A 23,015-nucleotide genomic window follows, 5' to 3' on the forward strand; every position below is an offset into this window, starting at 1 on the left:
TCAATGTGATCTTTCATTGTCTGATTTTGCTGTCTCATGTCTTCCTTGAGACTCCAGATCATCTGAAGCATGTATATCCTGACCTCTCTATCTGACATTCCATCTGTTGCACCTATTACCTCTTCTAAAGTTGAGTTGACCTGCATTGCCTGTGGTCCTTTCTTTCCTTGTCTTTTCATACTGCTGGCGTTTCTTTCTGCTTGGTGAAACTGTTGTGTTTTTGAAATTTTCCCTCTATTTATTTATATTGCTCTTGTATAGTTTAAAAATCACCCTTGCAGGGCAGGTAGTGGCTGTGATCCTCCTCCACTTGGTGTGATCCGTCTACCACGCTGGCAGGCCCTAGGTCTGCTCTGCTGGTCGATCAAAGGTCCGCCTACCCAGCATGTGCGAGGGGCACCTCTGTCACTCCGCAGGTTGCTGGGCCTAACATCCCAATGGGTGGCAGGTTCGCCTAGCTTGCAGGCACTGGGGGAGGGGCCGGTTCCGCCCCTCAGCAGACCGCTCGGCCCGATCTCATGTTATTTCATTTTTATAGGAAGATTTTAAGAAAGTGCAAGCTTCAAATGAAGATCACATTATATGGAATACAGTAGTGATGTTTCCAAGTTGTCATGGTTACTTGCTTGTCAAATCATATTTCCAACTCACACACCATGGCTGTCAGCAGTAGAACAGCACAGCAAAACTGGAAGTCAATACTCACCTGAGAAGGCCAAAATATAAATGTCAAAAATGACGACATATATACAGATCTTGGCTGAAGTTTGACAAAACATTCTTTTGCCAAAACTCAAAAGTTTCCAAAATTGATAAAAAACAGAACTGTGAGTTGAATATGATCTCAATAGGAAAAGAAATCCATCTTTCTGTCTCTTGGAGGACTACCAACAGTGTCTTCTTTCAAAAGATCTACTTCCAATTCTTGTTTGGGCTCCAAAACAGAAAAGCCTAACACCCTTTATCCAGAGGATAAATGGAGTAGTTACATGCTTATTTAATCATTCTTGTTTGGTGTAATCTGAAGATTTATTTCATTTGCCCTATTTTATAAAAACATTCAGATAAATATAAATAATACATGTTGTCATAAATATGTATGCCCAATTTGATAGAGTGAACAAAAATAAAAATAATGTGAAAAGCTATAAAAACATGTATGTGCAAATATTCATGATTCATATTTTAATTTAATGGAAAATAAAGAAATTTCCCTGCATAATTTTAGTGTGTTTTTTAAAAGTTAAGAGTTTGACATTAATTAACACAAATTTTAAAGACATTCACATGAATTTAAAAGTCAAATGTAATTATTTAATAAATGCTGACAGTGTACAGAAAAATAATTGTGTACCACTATATTAAAACTCTAAATTTCCAGACCGATGTTTCCTAAACTGTGCTCTGAAAACTATATGGTCTTGAAAAGAAAGTCTTGAGTTAAATAAGTTTGGGAAAATTACATTCTCAAAGATTCACAGTCCACCTTTGTATGCTGTAGGCTGAGAGCAAAATATAACAATAATAGTTTAACTCTATTGATCTTATAATAACTTTGTTCATGACAAACTTTCATCATATGAGCCTGAAAAGTTTAGTGTTTCCCTAGAAGAATACACTAAGATGTCTCTGCAACAAAAGTCTACAACAGGTAGTTCCCTTAGAAGAGGGGAAAAAAATCAAGTTTATTGAAGAATAAACAAATATTTTCTGGCTTAGAAAAAGTACTCACAAAATTCACATTTTTAATAATGAGTCTGTGAAATAGAAGATAAAGGAATGATCACTGCTACATTTTTAAAATGATCTGATAGATAAATAAATTCAAAGACAAGCACTTCAAATGGTAAAGTGTATTCAGGGAAAATATGTAGCCTGCAATTCTGCATATGTATATTTTAACATATATATTTAAGTGTGTATGTATAATGAGAATGAATTGATGTCACAGAAAAGCAAAGTGAGATATCAGAAGCATGATTATCTCAGTTTCCATTTTATATCTATAACCTGTCCACATTCCTCAGCTTCCTCTTAATTCCTTCTTACAATTGCAAGAGATTTGTTCCAATCATCCTGTATTCATACTCTTGGTTAAATCTGAAGACTCTTATGTCAGGGGAATTTTCTGTTCACTAGTTTCCCAGCCAACAGAGAAATATTATTTGACAAAGGCTGTTTGGAAACAGGTTAGCTACAGTTAAAAAAAAAATGTGTAACCTAAAGTATATCAAGAATTCCTTTAGTCATAGTACATAAATTCCAAGAATAACACCTACCAGAGAAATACTTTAAAATCTAAATGAGGAAACTTTAAATAAGAAAGGCACTTAAGATAATTATAAATATCCTTTCAAATTGTTCCAACAATCTTATTAAATAAATATGCAAACTAGAAAAAGATTTTCCACAAATAAGCTTTTTTTTTGGTATTCTTTTGGAAAATGCATTATTCCTTTCTGCATGCTGGGGAGCTATTTTGGGGAACTGCTGTTAAACATGCACTTCAGAAACCCTCACATTTTAGAATTTGTTGCTTTGCTGGGAGCCAGCCCAATAGCCCCAGAGGATTCCTATTAGGTTGCTAACACTGTAAAGCCTCTGCAGACAAAAGGCAGACTGGCAGGGTGGCATCATTTGGAACCGAGCATGACACACATTTGCTACATCTCATTTGTATTTCTTGCCCCAGTAAAATTTTTTTTTTCAGCCAGTAAAAGCTCTTTCACATCTATCCTACTGCTTTCCCCTTCTTTTTCTGAGGAAAGTTCAAAGATATTCAAAGTATGATTATCTGTCATTGTTTTACAAATATCCCAAGTTTCCATGTATCAAGATAAATAGTCACATAGAAAAATACCTGTAAGTTCTATATTAAGCCTTTGTTTGAAAAGTAACTACTTGAATATGTATTGAAATAATTTAACTTGAGAGATTGAGTGCTCTAGGGGAAAAAAAAAGTGAAGTCTAGCATTCCTAATAAATATTAGCTATTTTAACATGTGTTCTCATAAACTAATAAAGAAATACTTTGGTTTTGTAAGTTGCAGCTAGCTTTTGCATTTAAATCTAAAAACACAATATGTCCATATGTATATAGATTTAAAGAATAAGTGCTATCTATATCAAAATCATTTTTTTCATAAATGATTTCATAAATTTCAAAAATAAATTTTTAAAATAAAACATTGATATATTGGTAGATAAACATCCTATCAGATTTCTACTAAATATCTGATTTTCTACATACTTTATGATGATGAACTGGGAATAACTATAAATACAGCAGTAGTCCTGCTGTTAAGACAGTATAAGTATAGCACAGAGATTTCAAACAGGCCTACAGTATTGACATCCCAAAGAACAAAGAAATATTTATGCTGAATATTTGATAGTGGTTCCATCAGTAAACACTTAACATGAAGAAAGGAGGTAAATTGTTTAAGAGTAAGGTCCAAGAAATAATACAACGTTGTTCTCCATCAATGTTAGCTAAAATTTGCATATGTCACTGTTCTTGCCTTTAAAAGGCAAAAAATGCAACTCAGCTTTACCTTTTGCTGTTTTATGCCTAACATCTCATTCTGTGTGATGGTACCATATCTGGTTCTTGTTTTGTCATGATTGAAGTTCCTCTTTGAAGAGTGATGAGTTCCTGTGCACAAAAGTGACATTAATCTATACTTACAATGTGTAGGTATGCCCACCTATGCATATAACAACTGATGCACAATTATTTCCCAAAGACCATTATGTTCGTTCTTGGTTACTTTTTTTTTTCCTTCATGACATGAATCTACTGCTAGGTTTTGCATGATACCTTCATTCAGTATAAGGAAAAATAGCCACACTCAAAGTATAACTTTCCATGAAGCAATAATTTTGGAAGTAGTCACATATTTTCAAATGGAAATTTTGACTGTACATTTGTTCTGGAATACTCAGCAGGTACAGCTATTAGCTAATCAACATATAGATTGCCAACAAAAATCTCTCACTGTATGACTCATCAGTCACAATTTATTAGCTTTATAAGGTCAACAGAGCTCACTGCAATTTGATCACTATAATTAATTTCATATAATTCCAGTAATAATCATGAAAAATGAAAAAACATTGAAAATTTTGTGACCCCAGGTAACTTAAAGCATGAGTTTTTTAATTGGCTGACCTATGACTATTCTTTTTTTTCTCATTATAATTTTAACCAAGTGGAAGAAAAATTTATTGAGGGTGTCCTGAACATTAAATTCATTGCTAAATCCAAACTGCCTATGAAACTGAATAAATAAAATTATCAGGCAAAAGAAACTGTCCTAATATTTTCTAGTAATTCAACATTTATTTTAATTTTCAATTCTTCCATTGTTTAGACTTTCCATTGTGACTGGTTGACCCATAGCAAATACTACTTATTGTAAATTGACCAAACAAACATAGTCTCTGTCAGCTCGAACTGTGTGTTAACACACCACTGATGCTGCATCCTATTTCTACACATATGAACTTCCAAGACACTCTCAGTTGGCTGAACTGAAAGACAGGTATAAGAGATAGTATGTACTTTTAAGTGTATACTTTGCTGTCTGATTGCATTTGAAAAGAAGAAACTCAATGATTTTTTTCTTTCCCATTTTGTACAAATAGTATCTTTCTTACATATTTATTAGGATTTTAGTATAAAATATAGACTGATAGTACAGAATATTTGTCTGATTTGTCATTTTGGGGTGCTTTCAATTCTTTTATTACCCTTATTCAGTTTCTGAAATATATTTGGGTAATTATTATTATATCTACTATTACTTCATTTATCTATGAAAAACATTTTTAAAAATATTTTTGGAAAGTCATATGAACAGCAGCAAAGGTCAAATAATCTTTTAAAATGATTGTCTAATTTTGTATTGGAAATTCAGGAAGATACTATGCAATCTTCTTGGGGGCAAATGAGGTTGCACATCTTTGCACATCCTTCTCAATTTTTTTTGTTGTTTTTTACTTATTCCTATAGCAACAATTCAGATAATTATGCTGGCTACATTCAAAGTAAATATCACCATGGTTACACCTGCTGGCTTCATCCTTTTAGTTCTCAGAACTAGGTCCCCAGTTTCTGGATGGTGTGAGTTAAGAACATTTTTGTCTTCATGAGGAGTGTGTGCCAGTAAACATACCTCTCTGAGGTAATATTCTTAGGGTCTCTCACAATATCAATTTTGAGTAAAATCCAGAATTTCTGTTTTTAACAAATCTTAGCCCCTTTAAGAATCAAAATTCTCTAATCAGAAGGTCCATTCCATTCATTAGAAATGTGGCATACTAATTTGAAGTCTAGGGATATAGCAATAGAAACAAAACAAATGATACAAAAAAGTGACTAATCAATTAAATGGAATAATTTCTCATAATGGAAGTGTTATGGTTTTGATATGACTTGTCCCCCAAAAGCTCATCTGTGAGACAATGCAAGAATGGTCTGAGGTAAAATCATTAGTCTGAAAGCTATAATATAATCAGTGGATTAATGTACTTATTTGGATTAACTGGGTGGTAACTACATGGACAGGCAGATTCTGGCTGAAGAAAGGAGGTCACTGGGGGCATGCCTTTGGGGGTTATGTTTTGTCTCTGGTGAGCAGAGCTTCCTCTCTGCTTCCAGAATGTGAGGAAGTGAGCAGCTTTAGAGCAGTGGAGTCAGCCATCTATGGACTAAACTACTGAAATGATGGGCCAAAAATAAATTTTTCTTCCTATAAATTGTCCTTGTTGGTCTTTTGGTCAACAAGATACAAAAGTTATTAAAAAAGGAAGCAACTCAATGTATTTCATCCTCATGGAAATTTTAAGATTATTTCCTCAAACTAAACCACTAGTAATTTTAGTTCTTAACATATTTCTGGAAGACTTCATTAATGTTTGGGAGGTAATAAGCAGCCTAACAAAGCTTCTGAAGTTCCTGCCACATCTGACTGATCTAATTGTGTGCAACTGAAGAATGTCCAGTTGTCTTCAGAAATCAAAGCGATTTTCGCCATTTTAAGTACAGCAACATTGACCAGCATTCATTGCAGGTTTGGTGCCAGAAAACATCCTAGATAAATTTTATGAAATATTATGACAACTATAATCTGATACATAAATATGACTAGTCAATCTGGAGGTAGCATATGTTCTATTTAACAGCATAGATTAAGAATGAAGACCAAGTGATATCTAAACTTCTCCCGCGGAGTCTAGTACTACTACTAACCTTTGATTTACATGCCTGTAAAAATAATCACAATATTTTTAAATTATTGCCATGATTCAAAAGGTTGATGTTTAAATAGTATTTAGAGAGTCTATGTCACAAGTTAGTAATGTTTTGTTGTTGAAACAAATAAAAATATTCCAGAAATCAATGTGATACATGGTGTTTCTTGTTCTCCTCTTAGAGAGCACATAAGCAGACTAAGTTGAAAAAGGTTAAAATACAGAACTTGTTTGAGCCATTCAGTTCAATTTTGTTATTACTACCCTCACAGTAATTTTAATGTAGTGGGTTTATTTTAACATCCTTTATTCAACCTCAACATAATCCTTTGAGAAGAGCTTATTTTCTCATTTTTGGAGATGAGAAAATTTATGCCATATGCCAGTAAATGGTAGAGATAAGATGAACTGTCACTTATCTGGGCTGCTTTGGGTAGATTATTTATAGTTTCAAATTTGAATAAACTAAACAATAACCTGGAGTGCACTATAGCATATGACTGTGCACAGTTGAGGTTGCTTTCTATTGGACCAGGCTGCCAGGCATTCAGGGAAGAGCCTCAGAAAATCATCATAACCCAAACTGAAGTGGTGCTATAATAAGACATGAGAGTGGCAGTTAATGATTCATGGATCACATGCCAGAAAATCTGTCACTTCAGATATTACTGTCTGCATTCTGTATTATAAAGAAAGCTGAGCAACCTTGCTCAAATGTACTGATTTTATAAAATGTTCTATACTCTGTGCAAAGACTGCATTAAAAAGGGAGGGCACATCCACTAGAGGTGGGATCATGAATAAACTGGAGGTCAGGTGAACATACTTTCAATTTTCTTTATTTTATTATTTGTGGTCCTGGGGATGGAACCCAAGGCTTCTCTCATGACTGCCAAGTGCTCTACCAATGAGCTACTTCCCCAGTCCTTCCTAGTTTTTAAATAATAATTCATTGAGGAAAGAAAAAGACAGAAAGAGAGTGTACTAGCCAGGAAGAGGGTCAAAGGTACTTGAGGCAAAAAAGATAGGACAATGACAGAATAAGAACATAATGTGGAAGAGGTTATTAACAGTTCTGAATAGACTAAATAAAGATAGACGAAGAGGAAGGAGTTCTGAGTTCATTATGGACTTTCACTAGGAAATCAGAACAGTTTAAAATCTTACATCATGAACTGTTATACAGCTAGCTATCATGAGGATACTTCCTTATGTCTAACTGTAGTCTTTAACTCAATATAATGTCAGTAGTTGAGAGCTTATCCTAGGATGTTTGCGGTAAAAATTCATGTTATTGATGGCTGAAGGGAGTTGCTCCACCCCAGGTCATGCCAGGAAAACCCATATTCAATTACTGGTTTTGCCAGAGTGGCTCTCATTCAATGGCTATTGGTATCAAGTAAAGAGGTCCAGCTCCTTTACCTTAATTAAAGTCAATCCTGAAAGGGCATCCCAGCTCCAGAGCTTCCATTGAACTAAGTAAGGAACCTGTCTAGTTCAGTTTTTTTTTTCCATTCCCTTAAGAAGTTTCCCAAGATGACTCCCCAAAAATGTCCCTGCATTCAAATCTCAAGAGCCTCTCCTTTGGACCTCAGATAATCTGCAAAGAGGGAGAAGTCCTCCTGAACAGTGTAGTGGGCAGTTCTTAACTCTGAAGTCAGATGTACATGAGTTCAAGCGTTCATTTTTCACTAACAATCTGTGTGATCTCAGGCAAGTTCTCCATTCCAAAGTGGGGAGAACAGGAGAACAATGACATCTACTTAAGGAGGTATCGAAAGGTGAAATATAAATAGAACAATAAGTATATGTGTAATATAAATGCTTAATAAATATTCAATTAACATCAGGCATTATTATATAGTTAATGTTAATATCTGTGCTTCTCCCAATTCTGATATCTAAATGAAAGAGACATCCATTGGACATTTGCTCTCCTAGATAAACAGCTGCAACCTGCCATTGGTATGTTTCAAGTATAAATGTTTCAGCTATAATTTGTTTCCAAAAAATTGTGCAAGTCTCTAACATCATTTTATGGATGAAAAATTAGCAACATTCAAAATATTGAACAACCACTGTAATGATGACTTTGTATTCTCCTTTCCCTAGATTTTATAACAATTTACTAAAAGATGACTTTTTGCAGGACTCCATTTTTTTTCAATTAATGAAAATGTAAGGGATATGTTGAACAACTAAAAGATTAGGTTAGAAAACAAAAATGACATTAATAAATTGTATGCTTTTTTATATTGTAAGCAATATTAATCCAAGGAAATATATTTTATACAATGCTTAGGAACAGTGAAATTCCTGGTGTTCTAAGAACACTCAAATCTCTTTTTATTCATCTGAATCCCCTTAGCTTTAGTTTCCTTGCTATCAAGATGTGGATGAAACTTGAAGCCAAGTGAAGTGATACTTAATCCCTACTTTGGCTGCTTTATTTAAATATCCCTTCAGCAGCCTTGGACCCTGGGAGATCAGGTGTGTAAGAAATGAAGCATTAGCAGCTAGAGAAATGCCAAGTGCAAAAGGGCTGCTCACAAAAGAAATTGTTACTGGACTCTCCAATGAGGCTGGTGTTCACCATGCCTTAAGCATATATTATTCAAAGAGATTAAATCAAGATAGACATTCAGCAATCAGGCCTTTTAACTTAAAATATCACAACTTATACCATCAAATATGTTTTCAGCACAAACATTTTCACTAAATGAGTGTAATTTGAGAATACAAATATAAGTGATTTAAGTGAATATAAATTACATATTTCTAATTTATATTTGAGATTCTCCAAACTAAGATGTTTAGAACTTTGCCTTGAAAACCTACAGATACAAAATAATTTATACATGGGATAGTTTGGCAGTATTTTATAGATATAGGGGCATAAAATAATATATGACTATTCTCCTAAAGCATAACTTTTTTTGCACATATTCAAGATAAAAGATGGCAGAATATTGCATATATTCAAGATAAAAGATGAAAGAATAGTGCAAGGCAGAATTTCTCTTAGTTCAGCTACCCAGAATCAAACAGCCTGAATACCACATGTCTCCCTGAGGCTTACAGTAAAAATTCCTGAGACTGGAAGGGCAGTCTAACTGAACTATGGACTGCTTGACCCAACATAAAATAATTCAAAGGCAACACATATTCTTTAAGTACAGAGAACATGAAACAAAATGCACCACACAGGAAACAAAGGTTCAACTGCCAAGAGGCAGGGAAGCCCAGGAATGTTTCTTAGGAGAAGTTTCCTTGCTCACATGTTGTTTATGTATTTTAAACAACCGTAGGAGAGGAAGTGAGGCCTCTTCACCAGTTTCAAACACTTTTTGCATTAACCTCATTATCACAAGTTACACTTCCTATATCTTACCTATATCTTTGTTTTTACCTATATCTTTGTTTTTACATGGATTTGAACCTTTAAAAAAGAAAATACAGGTTTTTCTTCACTGAAATTTTAAAAGTTGTGATTGAAAGGTTAATTTTTGACAGAAAAAAATAAAGCTAAAATTAAAGTTAAAATTGATAACTTCAGATCACTGGTTTGTTTAAACCCAGTTATTTTTTTTGGGGGGGGGGGGGCAAAATAGATTCCACTTCTATAAGACCTTACTCTACATAATCTTTTAATCTGGCTTGTCTTGGTGGAATGGGTGCTGTTATATACTATGTTATTTTTAATACACATTGAAAATTTCTTCATTCAGTATATTTGTTACTAAAAAATATGTGAAATTAGCTTCCTCAATATTCAGAGAAAAAGAGACAAATCTTGTTGTATATTTGCCCCAAATCATTTAGATAACAGAAGTTGAATATGCAGAGACTAAATGTAGATATGATAGCAGCTAAATAAACTAAAATTGTTTTCACAGTGTTTTCTCTTCACATGGAATTTTTCTATAGTTTTGAGATGGCAGGTTATGAATTGAGAAAAAGAAGTCATTTCTTTTTTGATGCTAGACAAAATTCCCAGGCTTATATTAATTGTGCCCCTATCTGTTCAATTCATTTAAAATTACTTCTTTCTTTACTTCACTGTATGTGGGAAAGAATTCAAATGGATGGTAAATTATGTCACAAGAGAACAATTATGGCTGTTTTACCAAGAGCTCAGTTTCTGCCATATGCTTAGTGTTGTGAGTTTTTTTTTTAAATTCATGATTGCAAAATTTATTTTATATTCATCAGTAAGATTTTTGCTACAAAGGCAGCTAAAATGGAATTAGAGTTAGGAACCCTCTCTGAACCCCAGGGTTGGTCCAAAGATCATGTTAAGCTGAAGACATTTATGATGCTACAATTTCAAAAAAACAAGCCTTCTCAAAGCTTTCCTTATCTTATCTAACAAAAAGCCACAACTTCTGAAAATATGATTTTCATAAATTATTCCCAGGAGAAAGATCAAGGTTAAATCTACCAAAAATCTTCTCCCTAGAGGAGTTCCAGGGCCATGAAAAGGGCACTCAGTCCACTCATACCTACACGGGCAAACGTTTTCACAAACCTTAGGAATTGTTGGCTCTGAAAACAAATTTAGCCCTTCTTAAATAAACTCAGAATTTCTTCCCATAGAATGATTTCTACCTCCTCATTTTCCCCCGTTCAAAAGGGAATTTTGTCTTCAAAAGTGATATATAGGCTGTATTCAAACTATGTGAGTATATATACATATGTATTAAAAAATCAACTTTAATTGCTAGAGTATAGTAAATGTTAAACTTCCAACTGTATTCAAACTATGTGAGTATATATACATATGTATTAAAAAATCAACTTTAATTGCTAGAGTATAGTAAATGTTAAACTTCCAACTTTATGTCAATAAGCTAGCCCATTTTTAGATATCTTGTATATAAATGTAAACATCTATTTTTTTTTCCTATCTACTGTCTGTTTTATTTGCAGGCATATAGATTCAAAACTCAAGAGGGAAAAGGAAGATTTTTCTCCCTGACACTAGCAATTGAGGCATCTAAAGTATCAGCTTTAAGGATATTGGGGAAAAAATAAAAGTATTGTTAAAAGCCATTAAGGGGATTTGTATAGCACAGTGTTCTTTAAGGAAGACTATTCAAATAATCAAGAATAAGTGTCTAAGAAAGTATGACTGCCAAATTACATAAAATGAGGCTTATACATTTTTAGATTCTTTAAACACAAAAAAAGTAGTGCCCATATTGAAAATGTATTTGTTGGTAACAACCTTTCCTTAGCATTTTCCAAATATATAAACTTCAGAAAGGTTGTAATCAAGTAGAATAGGTTTCTCAACTCTTTTTAATTAAAGTAAATTGAATTAAAGGCTAAACCTACCCAAAATGTTAAAATCTCAATTTGTTAATATATTATCATTATTGTATTGTTTATTATAAGTATACTCTCATATGTTCTACAAATTTAAGACATTTACTATACTTTAGCAGTTAAAGCTGATTTTCTTTTTCAATACATATTTATGTACACTCACAGTTTAATATAGCCTATATATCACTTTTGAAGACAAAATTCTCTTTTGAACAAAACAGTACTTAAGTTTTATGGCATTTTTTATTGTATTAATTTATTAACATCATTAATTTTACTATAGTCATATGTCAATTCCAGTTAAAGGGAAAGAAAATTGCAGAATTTTATCCTTTATTTTCATGTACCAAGAACCCAAGTATTTAAAAAGTGACATAGTGGGAAGAATAATTTATAAAATTTTTCTTCTCAAAGGCTAAATATTCCATCAAATAAATATATGTTTGGGAATAGATGAGCAGAAATTTCTGGGACTGACAGTTTGCCTAAAGTTTTTTGAAAAGACAAGAAGTCCCTAAGTATTCCAGGATCAGATAATACCTCAGTACTCCAGGATAAGATGGAAAATTTTGAGCACTTCCTACATTACAGTTCTTCTATTTTTCCAGGGTTTGGTTGGCCTTGCCTTCACTTTTCCATGTGAACCCAGATGCACAGGGAAAGAAGTTAAAAAAAATCAGTTCTTTGGCTCTTCTTTTCTGTAAATACCAGAGACGAAATACCAGGTTCAATAACAGGGGATATCAAAGGAGATATACCTATTTTGGACACATTTATGGACAAGATAATTACAATAGAGCAAACAAGATTTTTTTATACTGTTGAAGAGCAAGGATATGATCTGCAAGCAGATAGCTGAAGTGCAGATTATCTCAGTGGGTCTTAAAGTTAATTATGTGAAGAAAAGTAAATGAATTCACAAAAGGGGAAAGATAAATCAGGATTAATGTATAGTATAATCACTCAGATGAACATCTTATTCATTAAATTCAAACTCTGATTTCAATGAAAATATTTCACATTTTCACCAACAGAGATATTAAAGAGTCTTTTAAATAACATATGTATGATATTTTAACTATTTATTTATTAAAATGTCATACAATTTTATATAAAATAAGCATATAAAACAATGAAAGTCCATAAGGAAGGATTTGGGCAATTTTTTTCACTCATCAAATTGATATATCTAGTCCAGATTATTAAATTATATTGATTAGGTAAGTGTATATAAAACCATTATGATCAAAACTCTTATTCTTTGACTTTATTTCTTAGATCCAGGTAGGCATCATTTCTATTAAAACCTTATTGCAGCATGCATAACTATGACCTGATCATTTTGGATGCACTGTTTCTCCTCTTAATGCTAAAGAAATGTTGAAAAGACTATGTTTCATTGTCCTGATCTAATAGAATTAATGGCTGAACTCAGTAAATACTTTGATTTTGAGGGCGAAGTGAGCATCCAAGTAATTTCTTAAACTTAGAGATTTTCACAGTTCTATGTACACACCATAAAGATGGTCTTACCATATCAGTGTATTTTTGATAACAAATTTAATTTAAACACATGCTATGAAAAGAATCTGATTCTTAAAAAAAGAAAACAACTATTGTTGATTAATATTCCATTGTGTATATATGCCACATTTTTTTTATCCATTCATCTATTGAAGGGCATCTAGGTTGGCTCCACAGTTTAGCTGCTGTTAATTGTTGGGGAGAGGGAGCATGGGAGGAATAGACAAATGCTAGATAGGGCAGAGGGGTGGGAGGGGAAGGGAGGGAGCATGGGGTTATTAATAATGGTGGAATGTGATGATCATTATTATCCAAAGTACAGGTATGAAGACATGAATTGGTGTGAATATACTGTGTATACAACCAGAGATATGAAAAATTGTGCACTATATATGTAATAAGAATTGTAATGCATGCTGCTGGCATACATAAATAAAAAAGAAAAAGAAAACACTCAAGAGTACTTTTCACTTATAGGATATAAAATATAAGGGTGAGAGAGTATAAAGAAGAGAAAGGATGAGGAAGAAGAATAGGAGAAGGAAAAGAGGAGGACAAGGAGGAAAGAAGAAAGGGAAGAAAGAAGGAAGCATAGGAAGGGTGGTAGGGAGACAGGAGGAAGAAGGCAGAGTCAGGAAAAAATTCGATGTCCTTCAGTGGATGAATGGATTAAAAAATGTGGCATTTATACATAATGGAATTTTACTCAGCATTAAAAAAGAACAAAACCATGGCATTTGCAGGTAAATGGATGGCACTGGAGAAGATAATGCTAAGTGAAGTCAGCCAATCCCAAAAAACAAATACGGAAAGTTTTCTCTGATATAAGGAGGTTGATTCATAGTGAGATTGGGAGGGAGAGCATGGAAAGAATAGATGAATTCTAGATAGGGAAGAGGTGTGGGTGGGAAAGGGAGGAGGCACGGGATTAGCAAGGATGGTGGAATGTGTTGGACATCATTATACAAAGTACATGTATGAAGACTTGAATTGGGTGTCAACATACTTTATATACAAACAGAGATACAAAAATTGTGGCATATATGTGTATTAAGAATTGTAATGCAACATTACAAAGCTCTTGACATATCATATTTCATACATTAGATTGAAGTGGGTTATGAACTCCCAATTTTACCCCAAATGCAGATTGCAGAATCACGTCGGTTACACATTGTAATGTAATGTTGTGAACAACCAATAAAAATTAAAAAAAGAAAAGAAAAAAAAAAGAAAGAAAGGGTCCAAAACTAGAACAAATAAAAGAAAGTTATAGGTATAGAAATATATTTTAGTACAGAAAATTAGAAAGTAAAAGAAATGTGTCTGAGTGAGAAAGTATTTTGTCTGGTAAAGTAATTTTCTTGGGCTAAAGTCCACAATAAAAGAAGACAAAATAAGGAGGTAAAATTATGAATGTTTAAATAAGTCACAATAGGCTTACAGAAGGTAAATCTCAAAAAGTTTGTGTTTGTGATTAAATGGCTTTAAATAGCACAATAAAAAAAAAGAATTGTAATGCAAAAAGAAGAATAGCTTTACCTTAGTTTAGGTAGAGGAAAGTGAAAGGAGGGGAAGGCAGGGGATGTGGGGATAGTAGAAAGCTAGTAGAATGAGACAGACATTACTGCTTTATGTATGTATGTGACTGTATAACCAATGTGATTCTACAATATGTATACTCAGAAAAATGAGAAATTTTATCCCATCTATGTATGATACATCAAAGTATATAAGTGCATTCTACTGTCATGTGTAACTAAGTAAAACAAATTAAAAATTGAAAATAATTGAGGATATTACTGAAATAATTATTGTACAGTTTGTGTAATATATTATAATATCAAGAAAATTAATACATGCATTTGATTTTAAAGTAAAATAATTTAGCATAGTTTTTGCTCCAATAAAGGGTTAAATCCCACTCTGATTCAATGTACTTTCTGTCAACAATATAAATAATACCAGGATTTCCCCAAACAAAACATAATGGAGTGAGACAGCTGCCATGGAGTTCAGCCATCCTCATTAGTACCACATTTGATCACTTTTGAACATCCCAGGAACCTGAATATTATTGACTAATGTCCAGTCATAATCAACTCCTTCCTTCTGGCCTCAGCTGACAGGCAGGAACTTAACTGCTTGACCAGCATCTGCCAGATGTCTCTGCCTTTATGCAGTATGAGATCCCAGTCCCTCCTGGCCATCTTGTCACACTGCCCTCCATGCTGAGTGAAAATATTTATGAAAGCCATGTTTCAGATAAATTTATCTCTTGCCAGAATTTTCCCTGAGTAATAAGGAAATTAACATCAATGATATCACTCAGGAATGAAAACTGACCACATCAAATAACCAAAACTGAATAATGTCTCTTATAATTATGATGATCATATGTCTTAGAATTCATAATTCAGTCTCAACCTCATATATTCTAGCCTGTTGTTCTCATGAATATGTCTACGCTCAATGAGAAAAATGTAATAACTATTCTTATATCCTAGATATCTTTAAACTAATTAAATAATTGTATGAAGGTTAACAGTACCATAAAAGGAGATTAAAATAAAATAAAACAGAAACTGATGAAAATAGAGGAATTATATATCACCAGACAAAAGATATTTGCTGATTATCACAATTTTGTCTCTAAATTTGGCTGTAATTGTGCTGATAATTAAGATAGTAGATGAAAACTAAATGTTTTAAACCGTTTCATTTTACTAAATTTAACTTATGGGGAAAAATTGTGTCCTCACTGGCAAAAAAAGTAATAATAATAATAGAAAGCATTCCACCATAGCTAAGAAAATAATTGCGATTCAAATTGCTATTTTACAATATAGAATCACTATAAATTCTAAAGGCATAAAAACTTTAAAGATACTTCCACAGATGGGAATTCTAACAAGTTAGTTTACACATTTTTCTTCCTGTAAATCTAATTTAATATAGATTTAATATAGAGACAAAATATGTTTTTATTATAGAGAAATAGATAAATAACATGCCTATTAGTTCACCTCCCAAATATTATATTTCTTAAGTTATCAAATGCCTGTCTTTAACAGGAGGATGATTATATTAAATTCCTGATTGACTTCTTATATGTTCCCCTGGTATGGATACTCTGTTCAGCTCTACAGTGAGAGGTATACGTTTAGATATGAGAATTGTTATTATGCTATAAAAATCTAAGTGTCAAACTTAGATTCTTATCCAGATACACTGTCATGAAAGTACTTTACACAATGCCTGGAAAATAAATGAATTATATACATTACTGAATCTCATGCTCAGGCAGCCCAACAAATTTATTATAGGACTATAATTATAAGAGGACGAATTGAATCCAAACAAAATTATTTTGGTAAACTATTCTTAGCTTTCTGAAGAATGAAAGTATCCAGCCAACCCCCATCATTCACTGAATCCATATTTCAGATCACTTTGTATAAGATTTGTTGGTATGAGGAAAAACAAGCCATGGATGACATCCACAGTTGACTTTGAGGGATTGAACTCAGGTTTTCATGGTTAATTAATATCTTCAGTGTCCGGTAACAGTACTTTAATTTTATGAGGATATGGGATTTGGCAGAAGAAGTCCCTAGTCATCATTTCAACAGAATGCCAAGCACAGGATATGACTTAAAGTTGATGACTGTCATTTAACAAATAATTATAGCCAAGAACCTAATTATTGAATTTTTAAAATAATTACTTTCCTCACTGCTTTGAACTTGAATTTTAGTACTATTTCCTGGTATCAGAGATAAATCCTATAATTCCTGAACTATGAGAGAGTCAGCTTTAAATTTCTAACAGACTTTTAGAAAACTAAGATCTGTTCTTTATTAATCTGGAAATTATTTATGAATCAGATAAGATTGAATTAGATGCAATTTGCTTGAATAAAGCTTTTGCTTACTTTTCTCAGATCCAAATTCTGTTTTAGGGTTTTCAGTTATCTGTCTTAAAGATTTTGACTGCATAACCTTTCTTTGCCATTTCACATTAATTTTTACAAATTTCCTTGAAAGATTCTTCATCACATATTGTACATGGACCTTTTAATCTGAATTACACTACTGAAGAGAGATTCACTTTATTTACTTATAGTTATTTTTACTTTCCTAGTGACAAAATTTTCTAGTCATTTTACAAATTTTGTGGTCAAATTTCAATTGTTTCTATCTACTATATTTCTTCTTTATTATTTCTATTCAAATAATGAATAAGAGGTAGTATGCAGTATTCCAGAAAATACTCATTTTGCACTTTGAGTATATTTTGCAATGGTTTCAGTAACCAGTTTATAGATACTTTCAATCCCTTCATTGGTGTCACTGCTAAAACCAAGATCAACAATAAAATGACCCATGGCATAACCTTAAAATTTTAGGAACCTGGTAGAAGTTCACAAGAAATCTCATTAGGATCTCATTTTTCAAAATGAGGTGAAAAACCATTTAGATAATTTTCAGATAATGCAGTGAAAATATTGAATACATTTTGTTACATGTGTGAATTATGAAAGAGCATAAATTTAATACATCTGACATTCTTTCTTCTCACATTAAGTCTGTTTTCAAAGTTCTTAAAAATTACTTTGATGATGTGAATATTTCATGGAAATTCTTAGTAAATGATCACCAAAAGTTCTACTTCACTTTTTAAAATAAACTATTTTGTATTGCTTGTTATTTATTATTCACTTCTGTTTTAAAGTTAAAATACTGTGACTCCATCTAAAACATTTTGACCAATCACTAAGAAAATTTAACAGTGTGTCTTTTTACAGGCACAGCTTGTACAATGTTAAATATGAGCCCTATATCAGATGGCTGAGGATTAGTATTGTGGTTTAGATATGAGGTGTCACCCAAGGGATCATTTGGTAAACCATGCAAGAATTTTCAGAGATGATAGTATTGGGTTAAGGGAGTCTTAACCTTATCAGTGGGTTAATCCACTGATATCGATTAATTGAGCTATAACTATAGGCAGATAGGGTATGGCTGAGGAGGTGGGTCACTAGGGGGTGAGCATTTCGGATTTGTATTTTGTCCCTGGTGAGCAGAGTGTGCTAGTTCTTTCTCTCCCCCTCCCCACTCCTTTTGTTGATTGCCATGTTCTGAGCAGCTTTCCTTCTCCATACCCTTCCATTATGATGAATTACCTCATCTCTGGCACAAAGCAATGGAGTTGGCTTTCTGGCTTTATGTGGACTGAAACCTCTGAAATACTGAGTGCCAAATAAACTTTTCTCCTCTAAAATTGTTCTTGTTAGGTCTTTTAGTCACAGTGACAAAAAAAAAAAAGCTGACTTAAACAAACATAAATCTTAAATATAAAATATATGAAGTTTTTCTTGAGTATTTATTATTGAAATGAAATCATCATTATTACCTTAATCCTGAAAATAGATTCTGGCTTCTTTGATTTCTACATTTTGAAATTTGTAAATGTGGGGAAAGAACATTATATAATACACATTTACCTTATGATTATAAAAAATTATGTCTTCCCAAATAATAAAAGGTGTATGTTAATTAGAGTGTGCATGTTTCAAAATAACACAAAGCCACTTGTTACAAAAATCATTCATTTGTTCCTAAGTGGCTTCTGGCAAATTCTATAGCAATTTCCTTTCATTTCAAAACTGGAAGAACAGCAAAATGTCTTTTCCATCATGCTTCAAGGGATGCAATAAAAAATGACTCTTACTTCATGCTCTATGAAGTAAAATTGGTATATTCATTTTGTGTAAAGATTTTGGCACTCCAAATTTTCCTCTACTTAATTGTAAGAAAATGGAAGGAAAGGGCAATTAGAGAATCACTATTATACATTAGCTGTTAAAATTGTGAAACATTTTACCCAAGGAATCATGATCCTCAGAGTACCTACCAGTCAATGAAAACACAACAAAGAGAAATGTGAGTATCATGCTAGTAGTGCACAATTGTGTATCCAGCAGAATACACATTTATTTCAAACATACACTTATTTTAAAAAAATAACAGCTTAAATGAACCTCTCATTCCAAAACAACTAACCTTTCTTGATAACATTTTTAAAAAAAAACTTTTAAAAGTGTATTGCAGAGCTTGAACTAAAACAAGGAAGACTGTTTAAAGACTGGTATCTGAAATTGGGAAGTGTGCATCTAGTGGTGAGAAAGCATAGAATCTGGCATGCAGTCATTGAATATCTGCCAATATGTGGAAATTCAAGCCTCCTTTTGGAAGTCACACTAGACATAGAAAAAGAACTCAGAACCTGTGGTTCCTCCTAGATGGAAGCTTTGAGAGATCTCTGTGGATAAATGGAACCTCAGAGGATTTCATTCCTAATTTCTTGAATATTTATCATTGAAATTATGATGCTGAAGTATTATACACTGATGGAGTTCTGCCAAAAGCTATGGCCAACATGTAGTCTAACAAAAATGCTCATACCATACCATTTGTTAAATATATCTAATAACTTTCATTTTTAAAAACAGAGGTGTATATTCAAAAATTCACTGTAACAAAGCATACAAAAAATATATTGTTTTCTTTATCCTTACACTGGATGGAGAAGGAAAAATCAAATTCCTAAAAATCTCAAATTCAATAGGCCCCTTCATTCCTGTGCTTCTCAAGTTCTCACTATCAGCATTTTCCTGAAAATGAATAGCAAGTAAATTCTATTAAATGTCCTAAATTATAAATAATATAATATAATATTATATTACATATAATATAATATTATAAATAATAGCATATCCTTTCTGGAAAAACAAATTTGAAATTAGTCTTACAGATAAATTTCTAAAGAATATATAATCATAATCAAAAGTCACCAAACAGAAAATGGAACAGTGTACTGCCATATGGAAATCACAAGAAACAACAGAAAGCAGAACATTTGTACAAATTTTAGGTACTGGAAATATCATGTATGAAATATATATATACTTTTGTGTGTGCGATTAATAGATTTATGCTAAAAATATATAGTATGTGCCTGAATTGAACGTGTGTATAAGGGATGAAGAAAACATAAAATGTTCAATATTATTTAGCAAAGAATAAAGAATACTTCTGGCAAATAAAAAGGTAGAATAATTATAAGTCATAATTAAATGAGTGATTTAAAAAGTAGACTAACCATAGATGAAGAATTAGCAAAGCAGAAGGTAGAGCTGAAGAAAATATCCAGACTGAATCCCAAAGAAATAAGAAGTAAAGAAATATAAGGAGGTCAAGACACTAGAGAATAGGGAATTTCCTACATTTTTAGAAGGAAAATACAAAATGAGTATGAATCCATATATTAAGGATAATGTTGCAGAAAATTTCTTTAAAATGTTATAAATTGATAAATTCTAGAAACTTAAATAAATATATATCAAGGTAAAATTAAAATATATACACTAAAAGAAAAATAATGACAATGTCTAAATGCATATGAAAATGTTACAGGCAAAAAAACAACAGCTAGGCTGGCAGGTGTCTCCTTAGCAAGAACAACAATGTTCCAAACCAGGGAATAATTACTTTATAGTACTAACAAATACAAAAACTCTAAATTGAGAATTGTTACTATGGAAAAAGGAGTTCATAAAGAGGAAAAACAAAAGGAAAATAAAAAGGACAATATTATAGATGCAAAAATGGACATAATTTCTAAAAATCATATTTTATTTAAAGGAAGTGATAATGAAAGCAGATTAGAAACATGGAAGGTACAAGAAGAAATGATAATAATAAATATGCTGGGTTTTTTTTAAAAGGAAATGTTAACATCTTATTATAAGATACAAAACCATAACAGTGGGTGTAGTGTTCAAAGATCCTTGATTATTTGGGATAAGGGCAAAAGTACTGTTAAATTCAGAAAAATTTTAGGTTAAGAGTACATATAAAATTCTAAAAGCAATCCATAGTCATAGAAAAATGGAATAAGTAAAACAAAATTCTAATCAATTCAAAATATGACAAATTAAATTGGAAAAAATTGCAGTCAATATATTGGTTACTCTAATAATTGTAAGTGAAATGAATTTTCCAATTAAAAAAACAAAGACAGTTAGGAAGAATAAATATAAAGCCAGAAAAATACATCCACAGAGGCTCTTTAAAATCACAAACATACCAAGTGCTGAAGGAGAATGCTAGAAAACAGGAAAAAAAATGTAGAAAGAAAGCTTAATTGCTTTATTAATATCAGACAAGAAATTAAAGCAAATACATACAACTGAAATAAAGAAGAGAGATTCCATATGATTAAAGGTGCTGTTTACTAGGAGAATATAATTATCCCAAACTTTAATGTAGCTAGATTTAAACATGATAAGCAAAAATCAGCCTGACTATAGGAAAAAATGGATGAATTCTCCTCATTATAATTCAAGATTTTCTATCTATAATTCAATAATTGGCAAATCTGTTGAAAAATATCCAATAAGTCTACATGATATTTAAACAACATGAATATGGAGCATAATTTAATGAACATATATTATAAACTCACTAATTATAGGATACATATAATTTTCTAGTTCATATGAATAAAAGTAGTCCACAAAAGTACCAAATAAATATTCAAAGATTGAACCTTACATGACATAATTTTTGTTGTTAAAGCAATCAAATTACGACTTAAAAACAATTTTTAAAAAATTGGAATAGATATTAGAAAAGGGAATGTAAATATCTTATGCTTCAAAAAATAAGCCAAGAAAAAAATGAAACATTCAACACAATTTTAATGAAAATAAATATTCAAACTTGTAGTTTATGACAAAATTTTACTTATTTTAAAATATATCATCCCAGAGGTAAAATACTTGCCTAATATGATACAGGTTGTGATTTCAATCCCACTACACCACACACACACACAAATATATATATATATATATATATATATATATATATATATATATATGATAAATGTTAAGATAAATGTTAAAAATTAAAAATTTAAGCTTTCAAATTAAAAGTTAAAAAGTCAAACATAATATTAACCAAAGAATGCTTAAGAGTACGAATTAAAGAAAAAGAAAATAACATAAAATAAAAATATTAAACTAGCAAAATACTGATTATCTAAGTACACTAATAAATTTAATGAAAAAATATTTCGGCAAGATTGTTCAAGAGAAAAGGAGAAATAGTAAAAAATCAAAATAGTAGGATAAAAACAGATCCAAATTATATATGTGGGCTTAAAATGATTGTATAAATTCTAGATTGCATTCCATTAAATTTGATAACTTATAAATTTGTTAAATAATACTAGTAATTTATACTGAACAATGAAGACATGGGAAAACTGAGTATATATGTCATGAACATTAGCAATATTAAAACTTTAGTTAAATATGTTTATATATACATATATATATATATATATATATATATATATATATTTTCTCATATCTTCCCACCCTGACCCACAACTAAGAAAAAAAATTAGCCCAGATAGTTTTTCAGGTCATTGTTAACAAATATCAAGATACAGAAAATTCCAAACTTACACCAATTTATTTGTAAGAAATAAAATTTGGAAATATCTGCAAAAATGCTATAGCTTATTTTGTGAAGCTATCATTTTGTTACATAAGCTAAATCAGAAAATAATAAGAGAAAAAAAAATAACCAAACTCAATGAGCACATATGTGTACAAGGACAAGAGCAACGATATAATTTAACTTTTATTGTACATATCTCTTTCACCATAATAGTAAATAATGTTGGATTGGATTGTAGTCTCAAAGTAATACATTTATTTGATATATGTGTTATGGTTTGGACCCAAAATGTCCCAAAGAAGCTTATATGTTGAAGTCTTGGACCCCAAGACAATATTGTCCAGAGTTGGGATCCTGGGGAGGTGACTAGATAAT

Source organism: Urocitellus parryii, chromosome 14 (genome assembly GCF_045843805.1).
Source record: "Urocitellus parryii isolate mUroPar1 chromosome 14, mUroPar1.hap1, whole genome shotgun sequence".
Taxonomy (NCBI): domain Eukaryota; kingdom Metazoa; phylum Chordata; class Mammalia; order Rodentia; family Sciuridae; genus Urocitellus; species Urocitellus parryii.